Genomic DNA, 18562 nt, shown 5'->3' on the forward strand with positions numbered 1-18562 from the left:
TTTTTGGTGTCAGGATGTTAAGATCTAGTTTTTTTTAGATATTGTCTTCATGCATGGTACACTTCTGTATTCAGTGATTTTATTGGTAAAGCTGAATTTTATGGGTATCATTAGAAGAGAAGTTTTACCTTTTTGTAGCATTGATTTCCCTCCACAGCTGAGAGATATAGTGAGGCTGGGCAGGCGTATGTAGACAAGGCTCTCGGGGACACGGGTACCCACGTCCTTTACGCATGCTTAGTTTGTCGGGACTCTCAGGTTTGCAGTCTTCTGCGTCCCCAGGACACGTATCTGTTCATCTGGCGCCCCACTGCAGATTATTATTATATCTTCTTCTTTTTTTTTTTTTTTTTTTTTTTTAAACAGTTTATTGTCTGTTATGGGGCGAAATCCCATGGTCAAGCCCTGTCTAAACAGAGGCTATCTAAATGGATAACAGACTCAGTCAGGACTGCCTATGAGCGAGCCAACTTTCCCCTTCCAGAAAAGCTCACTGCCCATTCCACCAGGGGCATGCAACTTCGTGGGCTTTATTCCAGCATCTGTCAATGACATTTTCAGTGCAGCAGTGTGGGCTACTCCCCATACTGTTACAAGGTTCTATAGACTAATGTCATGGATCCACAAAACCTAGGCTTTGGAACTAGTATTGAGGGCGACTTCAGGGTCGACCTTTACAACATAACATAGAGGTGAGTTTCTCCCTCAATTTTTTGCCCTAGCTACTGGTTACTGGGGTTCCATATGGTAACGCACAAGGCAACCTCTCTGCTTAGCCATGCAGCATTACAGTCGTTCTGCAATATTGCCCTAGCGACGGCTTTGGTACACTCAACCATATGGTAATGGTTATATTTTGTACTTGAAAGGGAACATTAGGTTATTATTATAACCCTGATTCCCTGAAATAAAAATGTAACCATTAACCCTTAGCGGTCCATTTATTCAGCACGTCTCAGGGTCGTGGGTTCAATCCCCAGTGAGGGACACTGCTGTTGTACCCTTGAGCAAGGTACTTTACCTAGATTGCTCCAGTAAAAACCCAACTGTTTAAATGGGTAATTGTATGTAAAAATAATGTGCTATCTGTATAATGTGAAATAATGTATAATGTGATATCTTGTAACAATTGTAAGTCGCCCTGGATAAGGGTGTCTGCTAAGAAATAATTAATAATAAGAAAGAAATAATTAATAAAAAGTGGATTGGTTGGTTGCGCAGACCACCGTAAATCCCAAGTAATAAGCAATCTGGGCGATCCAGTGCTTTTACAGGTTTAACAGCATTAGTACTTCAATAAAGTAATACAAATATGGTTATTCTATATTTAGCCTTCAGGCTATAAAATGCAAAAAGCTAAAGAGCCCACCGCTAAATCCTACAACATACAATATATCACTTTCAAGACTAAAACATAATTTCTATACCTTTATAGCAATGCATCCAATATAAACGAGATATAAATTCAAATATATGCTTATCTTCCAGTATATGGAAGTGTAGTGTAGTATATAGTGAAAAATAAGAACTGTCTTCAAAAGGCAGAGAATTCTGACTTTGACCCAAACCAGCAATCAGTTTTTCAGAGACCCTCAGAGCATGGACCACATCAGCTTGCAAGATCAAGATCATTGGTGGTGAATGGGGTCTTGCTCTGGGCTTATATAGGATTTTCCGTCCATTGAATACATCAGGAGTCCCAGTTAAATCTGATCATCAATCTGCTTTGACGGTTCTTATCTTTGAGTTGATTATACCGTGTAACAATTTTTTTAAATTTTTTTTTGGTTCCTGGGTATTAAGTGTTATTTCCTAATTGCTTATGCCTCAAAAGTATAGAACATGGCTATTCCCCACAAACTTTGCTTTTATGACCAGGACAGTGATATTTTGAAATTTACCTATTTTCCAGAACATTCCAGATAGATTCAGTGCTGAGTAAACTTGGAGTAATTTCTAGAACTTTCCAGTAATATAAATAGTATTATAAATACAGGGGCCTTAAGCCCACCAGTTCAGTTTAGTTCCAGCTGCCTAAGTGGATACATATCTGCATTTTTCTGAGATGGCATCAAGAGAGGCTGCAAGCATCCGGCAGACGCATTTTGCTATGTCTGCGGCCAATTTATCAAGACAAGAGCGAAAAAGTACTCCGTGGAAGCATCTGCTAAGATGTGTGAGGCCTACAAGGCATATTTCGGCATGCCTGTCGGGGATCAAGACAAACCCTGGGCACCTCATTTCACCTGCGAGCAATGCAAAAAAACTCTCGAAGGTAAGATGGACAATTGTTGCTCGGAATTTTATGTTATAAAATTTGTTAACATTTTTAAAATTGTAAAAGTTTTTAATTTTAAAATGTTTTACAATTTTCAATGTTATTGAAAAAATATATCATATATGAAAAATGTTGCGAGAATCTCTTACACATTAGTCATGGGTGAAATAAATGTATTTTTGTAGGATGGTACAGAGGGGAAAAGAGAGCCATGAAGTTTGCTATCCCAAGAATTTGGCGGGAACCCACTGACCACTCAAGCAACTGCTACTTCTGCATGGTGGACCCTTCCAAACGTCGGACTGGCAAGAATGCACCTGCTATCACGTATCCGGACCTTCCTTCATCCATCGCCCCAGTGCCACACTGCCATGAGCTCCCCGTACCCACTCCTCCGGAGAGAGAGCAGCCGTCTTTAGAAGAGAGCAGCAAGTCAGAGAGCGAGGAAGACGTTGTAGATCCAGATGACAATTTCAGAGGTGGAGCTGAAGAGAGAAACCCATACTACCCCAACCAAAAAGACCTCAACGACTTGATTAGAGATCTTGGTCTCACCAAGTCCAATGCCGAGCTTTTGACGTCTAGGCTCAAGCAGTGGAACTTGTTGGATGAAAGTGTGCAAGTCACAGATCAGAGGAAGCGTCACAAACCTTTTTCCAGCTTCTTCATCCGTTAAGATGGGTTCTGCTTCTGCCACAATGTGACCAGTCTGTTCGAGGCAATCGGAATCGCCTGTAACCAGAATGAGTGGCGCCTCTTCATTGACAGCTCATCCAGGAGCCTCAAAGCCGTGCTGCTCCATAATGGTAACAAGTATCCGTCTCTTCCCCTGGCTCACTCGGTGCACCTCAAAGAGGATTACAACAGCATCAAGACCTTGCTGGACGCCTTGAAGTATGATGAGTACGGCTGGGAGGTCATAGGAGACTTAAAAATGGTGGCATTCCTGATGGGTCTCCAAGGCGGTTTTACCAAGTTTCCCTGCTATCTTTGCCTCTGGGACAGCAGGGACACCAAGGCGCACTACCACAGGCGGGACTGGCCACAGCGGACCGAGTTCTCTGTGGGGAGGAACAACGTCAAGTGGGAGCCACTGGTGGACCCCCGGAAGGTGCTGATGCCACCACTGCACATCAAATTGGGCCTTATGAAACAATTTGTCAGAGCTCTAGATAAGGAGTCGGCAGCCTTCAAGTACCTTCAAGACTTCTTCCCTAAACTGTCTGAGGCAAAGGTCAAAGCCGGTGTCTTCGTCGGACCACAGATAAAGAAGATCCTGGAGTGCAATGAATTCCCCAAGAAGCTCACTAGTAAGGAGAAAGCGGCTTGGAACAGCTTTGTCGCAGTGGTTCGGGGCTTCCTGGGCAATCACAAGGCCGAAAACTATGTGGAGCTGGTTGAGACTCTGGTGAAGAACTACGGCACAATGGGCTGTAGGATGTCCCTCAAAGTCCATATCCTTGATGCTCATCTTGATAAATTCAAGGAGAACATGGGAGCGTACTCGGAGGAGCACGGCGAGCGCTTCCACCAGGATATACTGGACTTTGAACGCCGCTACCAAGGACAGTATAACGAGAACATGATGGGAGACTACATTTGGGGGCTGATTCGTGAAAGTGATTTACAGTATAATCGTAAATCTCAAAAAACTACTCACTTCTAAATCTTTTGTAGTCATTTTTGTATTACTTTAGTATAAATACATGTTAATTTGGATTCATATGTTGTTTTTTTCTGACTTTATGTGAACGAAAAGACACAAATTCGCCCGTTTTCTCATTGGAAATAGGTACATTTCAAAATATCACTGTCCTGGTCACAAAAGCAAAGTTTGTGGGGAATAATAGCCATTTTCTATACTTCTGAGGCATAAGCAATTAGGAAATAACACTTACTACCCAGGAACAAAAATTGTGTTACATATATTCTAGAAGGATCTGGTTATCTCCTTTTTAAAACTAATTGGAGTTATGTAACAATCTTCAAAATTAATTGGATATAACTTCTTTCCAAAAATATTGGAACATGATCTCATAGTTCTCTTTTTCAATTCCTCCTTTCTCTAAAAAGTCAGGTGAACCAAAGTTCACAGCATCCTTGCTATAATACAATACAATACGATACAAGTTTATATGTGTATTGAGATGCTGTTTTATATATAAAATCAACTTTCTGTGTGATTATATTAACCTGGGTCTACAATATGAGCAGCATATCTTGTCAACTGAGCAGCATATCTTGTCAACTTTTCAGATTAGTTTACTTTCATATACCGGTGTGTTAACAAAGTATTGAACAAAGACTGTAGGGGTTTATCATAAGCCCTTGTATGAAAGTACTAGGCATACAGTGTTCAGTTAAGTTATTTCCATTTAAATGTAAGCAATAATGGACATGTTAAATATAACAGCCATATTTAACTCTGCAACTCTTGGATTTTTTGCCTGCACAAGCAGGTTCCAGACACCCCGTTTACTTGCCAAGACTAGTGTTTTAATTAATATTAAACTCTGCTGTAAGCACTTTTCCAAATTCACCAAATGAAGTCATTTTTGGCTCACAAACATCATCCCAATTAAAGTCGCTACCTGTCTGCTACTGATACTGTAGACAACTTTTCTAATTTAAATGAAATGCTTGCTTCGGCTTGCAAGTTTTCATTAATTTCTGTGTTTGTCTACAACTTTGGCAATGTCAGGCATCTGTTATAATAAACTTTTAATATGTTCTTTCAACAGTTTAACTTTTAAATGACTAACATATATTTCCAATTCAGATACTTCAATAATTTTATTTTACTCCTTTGATCTGGTATGAAGTCGTTTAAGCTTTCAGTGGAAGGTCCAGTTATTTTTATCTAAATACAGGCTACCATCAACCCTTTGCGGTCCATTGTCGGACTGGGTCCGACATTGCAATTATTCCTCTCAGGTCCTTTGTCGGACTGGGTCCGACATCATTATAGCAACGCAAAAAACGGGTTTCTAGTCGTTTTTTCTCCGGAAAAAGCCGAGAAAACCATTCAATTGCCGAGTGGGAGCGACAGGAGCCGAAACAAGTCGGGGGGGGGGGGGGGGGGGGAAAAGGCGTATCACATGATTAGTCATACATGGTATCAGGTATCAGATAACGGGGCGGTCATAGTAAACAAGCTGGCTGAGTGCGTCAGCGCACAGAGACTATCATGGACATTTGCAGAGCTTTTTTCAGATGTTATAGTAATAAAATAATGACTTTGATCGCAATATTGAGGAGTTTGGTGATAAAACGAGTGATCCTGAGATGATTGATCGGTATGTACGACTATTATTTTTATTATTATTTATTTCTTACATAGATGAAAGCGATAGCGAAAGAAAGGGTGTGGCGGGGCTGGAGAAGCCTAGTGAGTGCTTTGTTGATATGCAGGGCCATTTAAACCTGTTTGACTGTGGAAAATAATACATTTTAAACAGCGCGTCTAAAATTAACTGCGCGTGTGAAAATAAATTGGACCTGACGCGCACTTAATAAATGGACTGCAAAGGGTTAATGTAATAGTATTATTCTGACTGAACTACATCTGACCTTTTTTCTCTGTTCATATAAAATCCAGTTGAAGCAGGTTTTAAGACGATCTACCTTCCTACCAATTTTAGTGTTGATTTAATATGAAACACTACCGTGAGCATTTTCTAATACTCATTATTTTAGACCAAATTGTAGCTTAACGCATTAAACCTGTCCTATGCTTTTTGTTCCCATTTCTTCTTGCCAGGTTCTAATTAATTTCTGTGATATAGAAAAATGTTTTTTTTAATGTAAAGTCCTACCTTTTATTATCCGAAAGGTATTTAGTTTGTTAATATTAACGAAATCGTTCATTATAGAGAGGATCTTGACTTTTTTTTAAATTGCTACTTGAGATTTCTAGCCTCCTACTTTAAATTAAAAAGAAAAGATTGGTATACTCCTGTGTATTACAGCCTAAATGATATACCAAAGGTCCCAAAGAGCAATACATTACAGTTTATAATCTACAAGTTTGAGGCACTGTGGTCCGAAAGGTTGAGATTGTATTTTCCTATAGTACAGTATGTGTAGCAGAAGTGTTAAATGTGTGGTTATGTACAGCAGGTTAGGCCTTGGTTTTTCAAACCTCAGATAAACCAGAGTTTAGAAAACTGAAAGAAACACCAGAAAGTAGTTAACTCATTAAATATGAGTTTGATCCAAGCGGCCACACTCAGGATCTCATTTTAGAATATAGAATACTGTACAGTAATCCGCTCCTACCTTCTATTATCCGAAAGGTATTTAGTTTGTTAATATTAACAAGATTGTTCATTATAGAGAGGATCTTGATTTTTAAATTGCTGACCATCAAAAATCCCTGCTCTCGCTGGATCAGAATGTTTTAAGGCTCTAAGTCTAATTTAAAAAGATGCTTTTGCCTGATAAGGGAGGTTTGGAACTTTCAGCAGGTCGGCCTGACCTTTTGATACCAGGAGCTCTCTTTTTCAGACTTCACACAGACTTATTCAAAAGGATACAAAATACAGAATCCTACAACATTACTGTTAGCAATGTGTTTCATTCTTTTGCATCTAATAAGTCAGCTTGTTCCCAGCAAGATTCAAACTCTCCTCGTGGCTCAGCTCGAAGTGTCTCTGCGAACAGCACAACCTTACACAGATCAGCTAATAATATTTTCTACTGGTTTTATATTCTTTAAAACACATTACAGTCATTTACAATATTTGTTGCAGTTTCACAAATGTTCAATTTGTATCCCAAAGATCGTCCCGCTTCCAGGAGCGGTGACAGTCATTAAAAGAATAATACCTGCAAAAACTTAAATCTTGTTAGCTGGGCTCCCATCTCTACATTGTCATTCCCATCGTCAGTGGGCAAACACATTTTAACTCAATCTGGGTCCATCAAAGGACTGCACATCGTTGCAACAGAGACCTTCCATGCAAAATTATCTAATGACTTATAGCACAAAAAGGACGTGCCAGAACCGTCTGTGACAGTATTACCTACATGACAAAGTTCTGCAAACCTGAGAGTCCCGACAAACCATGCGTGTGTAAAGGACGTGGGTACCCGCGACCCAGCGTCCCCGAGAGCCTTGAGAGTGTGTGACAGTATATGAAATTGCCCAGATGGGGAATTAAAACAATGCAAAACGTCTTGAAAACTATACCACACAATTACTCCATCTCTAGAGTTTACATATTAAAAATAATTATCATTCTAGTTTTCATACTTTTTTAATTGTGTGGTATAGTTTAAGATGTTTCGCCCCGTCAGGGCAGTTTTGTCTTGGTCCAGAATTTTTATTTATTAAAAAAAAAAAAAAAAAAAAAATGAACATTTTAGTTTTTTAATATGACTGCGAGAGAGACTGAGTAATCAAGTAGTTTTCAATATGTTTCGCATTGTTTTATTGCCCTGACTGGGCAGATTTCTATCTTTCGTCCAGCTTTTACACACTCCCCATATGGACAAATGAACCAGCTGTATGTTGAACCAAGGCTTTCAGTTAGATCATACTTGCTTGTTTACTTTTATATAAAAAGGATAACCTACATGTAATGTAAGATGGTCCTTCCATTATGGTTTTATTTTCTATAGCGATCAGGCTTGGTTAGCTTTTTTGAACACATGAGGGATATGGTTGCCCCTAATTTATCATACATGTAATATATACCTGGGAAAAGGCTTTGGGTTTCCTGGATGCTGAAAGTGGGACAATTAAAGTCCCTTTCACGATAGGCTTTTACAAAAAAAAAAAAAAAAAAAGGGCAGAAAAAAATTGCATGTCCCTCTGTGACAGGGTAGCCGATGTGGTGACATCAGGCCAGATGCAGGAAGAAAACAAAGGCAAGGTAACTGCGGTGCCATTTATTTTTAACAAACAAAAAATAATAAACGGTTTAACAAAAAAAAAACACTCGCAGAATGAAAATAAAAGTTAAAACCAAAACAAGTCACAAACACAAAACAGCCAATACAGGTCAGGCTGGGCAAACACTGTCACTAATCCTGTATTTTTTTCATTTTCTTTTCTCCTTTCTCCTCTCGCTCTCCCATACTCTCCTCTGTACACCCACCACGAGTGCAGAGAGCTGTAGGCTTATATGCAGGTGACCATCTCCCGATTAGCAACAATTAACTAACTCGGGAGATGGTCACCTTCTGCACAAGGTTTTCTAATGCGGATTGGGGCTTCCCATCTTCGCCGTCACATTTACAAATAAATAAATCATATTGATAATAATAATAATAATAATACAAAATAATTAATTGCATAGGGGTGGAGGGGTACCCTGTTCTAAAATAAACAATACATTTATGGCTGAGCTTTGCCCCGCCCCCTTTTCATGTACAGGGCTCCTGGCCCTGTTGCATATCCACCCCCCCCCCCCCCCCTTGTGCGCAGCACACGTGCCCCCAATGCCCTCCTCCCCTCCTTCGGCCACAGTATTTCCTGCTGTAATGCAGGACTGGCAGCGACCCCAGGCGAAGCGGAGCCGCAAGCAACCCCAGGCGATGCGGATGTGGCCAACCTGAGCGGAGCGTGCGTGGCCTCCCTGGGTGGAGCGAGGCAATCGTCCCCGGGCGACTGCAGCGAACCCTCTGGAGGCGACGGCAGTTGGGGAGCCCCTGGCCATGAAGGTGGCAGCGGGAGCTCCACTTCTCCCCCCTGGGGAAGGTGGAGGCAGAGGTAGTTCCTGCTCCTCTCCTCCAGGTGGTGATGGTGGTGGAGGCAGAGGCAACTCCTGCTCCTTTCCTTCTGGCGGCGAAGGCGGCAGGGGCTCGTCCCCTTCTGCCGGCGAAGGTGTCAGAGGCTTCTCCCCTTCTGGCTGCAGCAGGGGGACCAGCAGGCACTCTCCCTCTGCTGGTGGGGATGGGCGCAGCAGGAATTCCTCTGGTGGGTAGGGGCAGTTAGCTGGGAAATTACCCCATTCCCCACAGATGCAGCAACAATATTGTACGCCCATGCTGTGGAGGAGGGCTTCCCAGCCAACCTCCTCCTGTGGCCGTGGCTCTGGTTCCATCTCTTCTTCCTGAGGTGGGGAGTGGTAGTAGTCAGGCGACACGTGCCCGACCTTGCCAACTTCAAAGCACCGCTCCTCCCCCCTCAAGCAGGTCATGCAGATGTCCACCTTGCCAGATACGCAGTGGGGCTTGCAACCAGCCCCGCGCTGCTGCTGCTTCTGCCGCTGCTTCCTTCCCCACACACACACAAAACAAAAAATAAAACCTGCAGTACCTGTTCCGGCCCGAGTCCTGGAGGCACTGGTGATCCCACGCTGGACACCACGTGTGACAGGCTAGCCGATGTGGTGACGTCAGGCCAGATGCAGGAAGAAAACAAAGGCAAGGTAACAGCGGTGCAAAGGCGCTGCAGCGCCGTTTATTTTTAACAAACAAAAATAAATAAAAGGTTTAACTAAAAAAAACACTCACAGAGTGAAAATAAAATCAAAACAAATCACAAACACAAAACAGCCAATACAGGTCAGACTGGGCAAACGCTGTCACAGATCTTGTATATTTTTTAGTTTTCTTTTCTCCTTTCTCCTCTCGCTCTCCCGTACTCTCCTCTGTACACCCACCATGAGTGCAGAGATCTGCAGGCTTATATGCAGGTCACCTTCTGCACGAGGTTTTCTAATGCGGATGGGGCTTCCCATCCACGCTGTAAGACAATAACAAAATATACAGCTCTTCGCTGTCACATTTATAAATAAATAAATAAATCATAATAATAATAATACTACAACAACAAAACAAATACAAAATAATGAATTGCCCAGGGGTGGACGGGTACCCCATTCTAAAATAAACAATACATTTATGGCAGGGCTTTGCCCTGCCACCTTATCATGTACAGGGCTCCTGGCCCTGTTACACCCTCCTATTCCAATGCAACATACAGGAGCACATTACTGTACATTTTCTTTGCCATTGCAGTAACAGTTGCGTTTGGCATAACCCTTTACAAAATACATGGATGTGAACTGAGCAACTGTTTAAGAAGAGGCCAGAGGCAATGCTAACTCCAACTGTAAAAATGGCCATTATTTACTACTAAAATGTAATCAATCACTTGCAGTTTCTGATTTGTTGTGGTCATTGTATGCAAATGAGGCAAACGTGTTGTAGAAGCAAAGTTGCGGATTTTTAAAAAGTTGCATTTTGGAATGAAGTGATCTCAAATGGCAGTGAAATAAAGTTTTGATGAATTAATGAAACAGCTTGAGAACTGTCGGGGGCGGGGGACAGTCTATTCTTAATTTTACTGTGGCGGTTCTCAACGTTTTTGGCAAAAATCAATCAATCAAACAATCTTTATTTCTTATATATACATTACTCCTGTGCTGGCATCAGGCACATGGATTAAAAGCATTCACATGGATTAGGGAGTGGTTAACATGTAGAAAACAGAAAGTACTGATTAGAGGAGAAACATCAAAATGGAGCGAGGTAACCAGTGGAGTACCACAGGGATCAGTATTGGGTCATCTGCTCTTCCTAATCTACATTAATGACTTGTTAAATTTGCAGACGACACAAGAATAGGAGGAGTGGCAAACACTGTTGCAGCAGCAAAGGTCATTCAAAATGATCTAGACAGCATTCCGAACTGGGCAGAAACATGGCAAATGACATTTAATAGAGAAAAGTGTAAGGTACTGCACGCAGGCAATAAAAATGTACATTTTAAATATCATATGGGAGATACTGAAATTGAAGAAGAAATCTTTTAAAAAGACCCAGGAGTTTATGTTGACTCGGAAATGTCTTCCTCTAGAGAATGTGGGGAAGCTATAAAAAACGCCAAGAAGATGCTCGGATATATTGTGAAAAGTGTTGAATTTAAATCAAGGGAATTAATGTTATAACTTTATAATGCATTAGTAAGACCTCATCTAGAATATTGTGTTCAGTTCTGGTCACCTCGTTACAAAAAGGATGTTGCTGCTCTAGAAAGAGTGCAAAGAAGAGCAACCAGAATTATCCCAGGTTTAAAAGGCATGTCGTATGCAGACAGGCTAAAAGAATTGAATCTATTCAGTCTTGAACAAAGAAGACTACACGGCGATCTGATTCAAGCATTTAAAATTCAATGTCGATCCAGAGGACTTTTTCGACCTGAAAAAAGAAACAAGGACCAAGGGTCACAAATGGAGATTGGATAAGGGGCATTCAGAACAGAAAATAGGAGGCACTTTTTTACACAGAGAATTGTGAGGGTCTGGAACCAACTCCCCAGTAATGATGTTGAAGCTGACACTGGGATCCTTCAAGAACTGCTTGAACGAGGAAGATGGGCCAAATGGCCTTCTCTCGTTTGTAAACTTTCTTATGTTGTTCTTATATCAAACATCTGCACATCCGAAACATCGTATTTAAATGAAAAATAAACATAAGGGTTTATTTTCTAACTTACCACATATAAAGCACTACTTCAAAAAATGAAAAACTATAATAAAATAAACATTTCAAAAGAGAAACTAGTTTGTAAACAGGTGTAAATATACAAAACTATAAAAAACTATTTTTTTTTATTTTTTTAAAGTAACATTAAAAAAAAGAAAACTCAGTTCCCATTATGTAACGTGTGTGCGCTTTCAGGGACTTCAAAGTAGCACCTTACTAGCACAGTCCACACAGATATAACGCTTCTCAACTTTTCCTGTGCATTTACCACATATTGCTCTTTCACATTGGGCACAGATATCAGAAGTTTTATTTTTATTGCATTTAGCTACCTGGCATTGTTTTCTCTTGCGTGTGTCACTGGGTGCAGCACTGAATCCAGGTTGAGCTGCATATGCCTGTTGCTTTGCAGTTTTCTGATTGAAATGTTTCTGCCGAAGCGAGAACCGGCTTTTTACTGAGTACTGACGTGCCGTCTGGTCTAAAATGTCCACTCCGTAGTTTGTGTCATTAGGTGCGATTATACTATCACAAATATTCTGGAACGAGCGGACAAGACGACGTATTCCACAATATTTTAGTAGTGTAAAAGCAAGCAAACGCGTTCCGGAATCCGTCCTCTTATCCTCACAAAAGTTGAGTTCGTATTCCGGACTGAGAGGGCAAGAGGACGGATTCCAGTATACTTTGCTAGTGTAAACGCACTGAGGAAATATTCTGTCAAGACTGGAGAAAATACACAACAAGCACTGCATGCCAACCAGCAATGTCATCACAGTGCTACCTTCCCATAATTCATAAACTCAAACTATGCATTTGTTTTTACTTTTTTCGATGTGTTCAATTTTTAGAACGTTAACTGGAATTGAAAAAATTCAAATATGGTCTTGTTTTTTCGTTTTGGTGTAACTTAAAAAATACTTGCTATTTGTGTAATGAAAGGGTCATAATCATCATGTACCATACCGGCAGGGTAGAACACTGCAAATCAAATCAAATTGTATTTATATAGCACTTTTCACAGACCTGCAGTAAAAGAGAAACATAAGAACATAAGAAAGTTTACAAACGAGAGGAGGACATTCAGCCCATCTTGTTTGTTTGGTTGTTAGTAGCTTATTCCTCCCAAATTCTCATCAAGGAGCTTCTTGAAGGATCCCAGGGTGTCAGCTTCAACAACATTACTGTGCCTCCTATCTTCTGTTCTGAATGCCCCTTTATCTAATCTCCATTTGTGACCCCTGGTCCTTCTTTCTTTTTTCAGGTCAAAAAAGTCCCCTGGGTCGACATTGTCTATACCTTTTAGGATTTTGAATGTCTGAATCAGATCGCCGCGTATTGTTCTTTGTTCAAGACTAGGTAGATTAAGTTCTTTTAGCCTGACTGCATATGACATGCCTTTTAAACCAGGGATAATTCTGGTTGCTCTTCTTTGCACTCTTTCTAGAGCAGCAATATCCTTTTTGTAACGAGGTGACCAGAACTGAACACAATATTCTAGGTGAGGGAGGTCTTACTAATGCATTGTAAAGTCTTAACATTACTTCCCTTGATTTAAATTCAACACTTCTCACAATATATCCGAGCATCTTGTTGGCCTTTTTTTTATAGCTTCCCCACATTGTCTAGATGAAGACATTTCTGAGTCAACATAAACTCCTAGGTCTTTTTCATAGTTCCCTTCTTCAATTTCAGTATCTCCCCTATGATATTTATAATGCACATTTTTATTGCCTGCATGCAATACTTTTCTCTATTAAATGTCATTTGCCATGTGTCTGCCCAATTCTGAATGCTGTCTAGATCATTTTGAATGACCTTTGCTGCTGCAACAGTGTTTGCCACTCCTCCTATTTTTGTGTCATCTGCAAATTTAACAATTTTGCTTACTATACCAGAATCTAAATCATTAATGTAGATTAGGAATAGCAGAGGACCTAATACTGATCCCTGTGGTACACCACTGGTTACCTCACTCCATTTTGAGGTTTCTCCTCTAATCAGTACTTTCTGTTTTCTACATGTTAACCACTCCCTAATCCATGTGCATGCATTTCCTTGAATCCCTACTGCGTTCAGTTTGAGAATTAATCTTTTATGCAGGACTTTGTCAAAAGCTTTCTGGAAATCTAAATAGACCATGTCGTATTCTTTGCAGTTGACCATTTTCAATGTTGCATCCTCAAAAAAGTCAAGTAGGTTAGTTAGACATGATCTCCCTTTCCTAAAACCATGCTGGCTGTCTCCCAGGATATTGTTACCATATAGGTAATTTTCCATTTTGGATCTTATTATAGTTTCCATAAGTTTACATATAATAGAAGTCAGGCTTATTGGTCTGTAGTTACCTGGTTCAGTTTTGTCTCCCTTTTTGTGGATCGGTATTACGTTTGCTATTTTCCAGTCTTTCGGTACAACCCCTGTGTCAAGAAACTGTTGCATGATCTTGGTTAGCGGCTTGTAAATAACTTCTTTCATTTCTTTGAGTACTATTGGGAGGATCTCAATAGTACTTTTAACACTTCTGCCTCTGTTATGCAAAAGTTATTTAAAATTGGATAGGAACAGGTCGACATGTGGGGCATGTTGTCCGTGTCCTCCTTTGTAAAAACCTGTGAAAAGTAATCATTTAACCCTTTGCGGTCCATTGTCGGACCTGGTCCGACATTGCAATTATTCCTATCCGGTCCATTGTCGGACCCTGTCCGACATCATCAAAAAGACGCAAAAAACGGGTTTCTAGTCGTTTTTTCTCCGGAAAAAGCAGAGAAAACCATTCAATGGCCGAGTGGGAGCGACAGGAGCTGAGACAAGCCGATTAAGAAAAAAAAAAAAAAAAAAATTAAAAGGCGTATCTCATGAATAGTCATACATGCCCCTGGCATCACATAGAGGCGGTCATAAGGAAACAAACTGGCTGCTACTGAATCAGCGCACAGAGACTATCACGGACATTTGCAGAGCTTTTTTGAGATGTTATAGTAATAAAATAATGACTTGGATTGCATTATTGAGAAGTTTGGTGACAAAACGAGTGATCAGGAGATGATTGATCGGTATGTACGACTATTATTATTATTATTATTATTATTATTATTATTATTTATTTCTTTGCATATGTGAAAGTGATAGCGAACGAAAGGTGGGGCGGGGCTGGAGATGCCTAGTGAGTGCTTTGTTGATATGCAGGGCCTTTTAAACCCGTTTGACTGTGGAAAAAAAATACTTTTAAACAGCGCGTCTAAAATTAACTGCGCGTGTGAAAATAAAGTGGACCTAACACGCCTGACGCGCAATTAATAAATGGACTGCAAAGGGTTAATATATTTGCTATTTATTTCTTTTTTTTTTCTATTTTTTTTCTTCATCTATGATTTTGCCATTTGTGTCTCTTAGACATTTAACCTCCTCTTTGAATGTTCTCTTGCTGTTATAATATTGGAAAAACATTTTGGAATTGGTTTTAGCCCCCTTAGCAATATTGATTTCTATCTCTCTCTTGGCCTTTCTAACTTCCTTTTTGACTTGTGTTTGCAGTTCCAAGTACTCTTTCTGTGTGCTTTGTTTTTGGTCCCTTTTAAACGCTCTGTAAAGTGCCTTTTTTCGCTGAATATTTTTTTTAATTGATCTACTAAACCATTTTGGCCATTTTGTTTTAGATTTAGATTTGTCTACTTTTGGGATGCAATTGTTTTGCACCTCTAGTACTACATTTTAAAAAAACAGCCATCCTTTTTCTGTGGATGTTTTCTCTATTTTACTCCAATCTACTTCTGTTAGTCTCTGTTTCATACCTTCACAGTTTGCTTCTCTAAAATTGTAAACCTTAGCTTTAGTCATTACTTTTGGGGTTTTAAAAAATATTTCAAATGAGACCATGTTGTGGTCTGAGTTTGCCAATGGCTCTCTGACCTCTGTTTTAATTATTCTGTCTTCATTATTTGAAAAGACTCTAGTCGGTGCCTTGACAAATTGCGTTAGGAAGCAGTCATTTGTCATTTCCACCATTGCAATTTCGTCCGTCGTGCCCCCCATTGGGTTTTCCCATTTTATAGAGGGGAAGTTGATATCCCCCATTAGTATGGCTTCTCCTTTTCTACACGCATTTCGAATGTCATTGTACAACAGATTATTTTGCTCAGTGTCTGAATTTGGCGGTCTATAGCATGCTCCTATTATTATGCCCTTTGAATTTGTGTCCATTATTCTGACCCATATTGATTCTGCATTGTTTTTTTTGTCCAGATTTAACACCTGGGCTTCAAGACTATTTCTTATGTATAGCGCTACCCCTCCGCCTCTTCTGTCCTGCCTGTCTTTCCTATACAGTGTGTACCCACTAATATTATATTCGTCTCCATCACTCTCAGACAACCAAGTTTCTGTAACACCTATCACATCGTAGTTACTTGTTAGTGCAGTAGCTTCAAGTTCTAACATTTTGTTTCTGAGACTTCTAGCATTAAGATAAATACATTTAATAGTTGTCTTACCTGAGTTGTTGCCCTTGTTTAGATGTGGTCTCCCTTCTGTTTTTTTGTTTTCTTCCTCCTTCCTTTCTAGTTTAAATGCTTCTGGACCTCCTGAAGGATCCTTTCTCCGAGTAGATTGGTTCCCTTTCTGTTTAAGTGCAGTCCGTCCTACCTGTATAGATAGTCCTTGTTGTAGAAAGTGCTCCAATTTTAATTTAATTTAATAAAAAGGGCTTCTGTTTTAATATTTTGTCTAGTGTCTTCTTGAGGTAATAATAGCGAAAAACTGCGAGTGAAAGTAATGTTTTATTATAGTCTGTAGGTGTTCAACAGTTACAAAAGTAACTGAAAAATAGTAAATTTTCTTACAGAATAAAGCATACATTGTAAAACTGAGTTTTCAGCTTCATGTCTTTGAGGCACGTGGTTGTGCTGCTGCTTGGTTCTTGCAGTAATTCGGATGAAAAGTGCCAAGTATTAAACAACACTTTATACACAATACAATGACAGAACCAGCACCTTCTGTAATAGGACCAGCATTACAAAGGTTTAAAGGCATACTAAAAAAGTACTACAGTACCAGAGAAGTACACACGGCAAGTACCACAAAAGTACTTTAGTTTTCTATAGAATCTGTCAAAAATTATTTGAAATCTTACTTTTGAGCAAGTACCCATTTTTGCTGGTGCCTTTAACCCTTTGCGGTCCATTGTCGGACCCTGTCCGACATCATCAAAAAAACGCAAAAAAACGGATTTCTAGTCGTTTTTTCTCCGGAAAAAGCAGAGAAAACCATTCAATGGCCGAGTGGGAGCGACAGGAGCCGAGACAAGCCGATAAAAAAAAAAAAAAAAAAAAAAAAGGCGCATCTCATGAATAGTCATACCTGCCCCTGGCATCCCATATGGGCGGTCATAAGGAAACAAGCTGGCTGATACTGCATCAGCGCACAGAGACTATCATGGACATTTGCAGAGCTTTTTTGAGATGTTATAGTAATAAAATAATGACTTGGATCGCATTATTGAGGAGTTTGGTGATAAAACGAGTGATCAGGAGATGATTGATCGGTATGTACGACTATTATTATTATTATTATTATTTATTTCTTAGCATATGTGAAAGCGATAGCGAACGAAAGGGTGGGGCGGGGCTGGAGATGCCTAGTGAGTGCTTTGTTGATATGCAGGGCCTTTTAAACCCGTTTGACTGTGAAAAAAAAATACTTTTAAACAGCGTGTCTAAGATTAACTGCGCGTGTGAAAATAAATTGGACCTTAATAAATGGACTGCAAAGGGTTAATCAGTTTAACAAAGGTAAGAAAATATCGGGGACATTGTTTACCATTATTGTATCTTGTTTATTTACTATAATACCAAAGGTAAACTTACTGTCTTTAATTGTCTTTAAAATAGTTTCCACTTGGCTTCGGTGGGGGGGTGGCTGGGTTCGGGGATGATTTTTCGTGTGACAACGTCACAGCCCCTTTACAATAACAGAATCGTCCCACCTGTGTATATATATATATATATATATATATATATATATATATATTTTTTTTTTGTTTTGTTTTAATGACTTACCTCTATAATCAGCTCATTGAAAATATGTAAAGCAATAGTGCTGAAAAACTTTTATATTTTTTTTAATTTGTAGACTTTTACTTGAACTGATTTGTTTAAAAAAAATAATTAATCCTAGACCCCATACTGTAATACTACTATTGTTATAAGATGCCTTATTGTTTTGTACATACTGTTAATAATAATAATAATAATAATAATAATAATAATAATAATAATAATAATAATAATAATAATTCCATTCGTTATTGCTAGGTCAGGTGGTTAGTGATGTGTTTCCAGAGTAGAAGGGGAGTGTAAACAGCACTAGGGAAGTAATTGTACATATTGGGGTTTTTCACGGAATATCAGTGTTCATAATGTACACACACTTAAGGCAAGAGGACTGAATAATAAGTAGAACTTGAAAATTTTGAGATGCACAAAAAAGCAAAAATATCGCAACATTGTCTATGCATCCTCAGTGTACACTTGTTTCAGATTCATTACACTGCGAAACAGTAAGTGAATAAGAGGACACACTTTTTCTATACTTTCCTAAAAATTGTGTTAGGATCTCGCTCTGACCGGAATAAAGCTATGCCAGTGATGAAAGAAAGACTGGACTTTCTTCTATTGCTATTCATATTTATTTTGTTAGTATTCACTTGTGTAAGCAGCGTTGCTTACCGAGTGACATATTCTTATCGAAGAAGTGTCAATACAAACTGAAGGAAAGCAGCAGTAACGTTAATTTTGCAGCAGTAACGCAGCACAAACGAATTACCCATATTTGGTTTAAACCCATTAT

The 18562-nt window shown here is 39.5% G+C and overlaps 1 protein-coding gene across 2 annotated transcripts in view; it reads left to right on the top strand.

Moving 5' to 3' along the window:
- zbtb10 (zinc finger and BTB domain containing 10) overlaps positions 1-18562 on the top strand; it is a 59869-nt gene that overhangs the window by 27654 nt on the left and 13653 nt on the right. The window lies entirely within an intron of this gene.

Source organism: Acipenser ruthenus, chromosome 3, assembly GCF_902713425.1.
Source record: "Acipenser ruthenus chromosome 3, fAciRut3.2 maternal haplotype, whole genome shotgun sequence".
Taxonomy (NCBI): domain Eukaryota; kingdom Metazoa; phylum Chordata; class Actinopteri; order Acipenseriformes; family Acipenseridae; genus Acipenser; species Acipenser ruthenus.